Genomic DNA, 1,099 nt, shown 5'->3' on the forward strand with positions numbered 1-1,099 from the left:
TCCATCTGTTCGCGCGACGTCACGTAAGTAAGCGACGAGTACTTTTCCCTTAGAGAAAATATTATAACAGCTGCAAAGGGAAACCTGCCTCATGCTATAGCTTTGAACGCAATAACTAAATAAATAAAATAATTCTCGGATAGCAAGAAGTCAGTGATGCCTCTAACACAGCACAGTGTAGGCACAATATCAGTGTAAGGAGGAAGTACAAATTTTTTATTGGTTATTTACGAACATGTTTTAGAGTTTCTCAAGAAGAAGCGATGACGAAAGTCATCAAGGCTTTATTGCTAAATAGAGCAAGACTTTTAGAGTTTCCCAAGGTTCGGGGTATCAACTATCTGCTCTGTCAGCTGTTCATCATCCTTTTTCGTCGTATTTTTTGCTTGTTTGTTTTACGTTTTACATAGTTTTCAGAGCAGGTTTGCTTATTCCAGCTTTTATTGTTTAAAGTATTTTTGCTTTGGTCAGTTTTGCGTATAGAGAAGGACAGTATGAAGGCTCTGTGGATCAGGGGTGGATCTAAAGGGGTGGCGTGGGGTGGCAAGTGCCACCCTAAAATTATCACCCTAGTTTTGCATATAACAGTGTGGGGTGGCGTGGGGTGGCATGTGCCACCCCTAGTGCCACCCTAGTTTTGCATATAACAGTGTGGGGCGGCGTGGGGTGGCATATGCCACCCCTAGTGCCACCCTAGTTTTGCATATGACAGTGTGGGGTGGCGTGGGGTGGCATGTGCCACCCCTAGTGCCACCCTAGTTTTGCATATGACAGTATGGCAGTGTTGTTTATTAAAATAAGATAGTGCTAGACTAAAGTGTTAATGCTAAATTTCACCATGACATTGTCATGAATAGTAGCGTACACTAAACCGGGTGAGTGCCACAAATATAGTTATTTCACTGTGTTTATTAATCACATGTTGAATGCTTTCTGCTTTTTGCAACTTCATAAATCTTGGGGGCTTACAAAGAACTGATCAAAAGAAATTAAGATATCCAAACTTGACATATTTAATCCCTAATTCAGCCAAGCTTCATAAAAAATAGATAATTCTTTCTGCTGCCAAAAGCAGTGTACACACAACTTAAGTTCATAT

The sequence above is a fragment of the Oreochromis niloticus genome, linkage group LG15 (genome assembly GCF_001858045.2).
Source record: "Oreochromis niloticus isolate F11D_XX linkage group LG15, O_niloticus_UMD_NMBU, whole genome shotgun sequence".
Classification (NCBI taxonomy): domain Eukaryota; kingdom Metazoa; phylum Chordata; class Actinopteri; order Cichliformes; family Cichlidae; genus Oreochromis; species Oreochromis niloticus.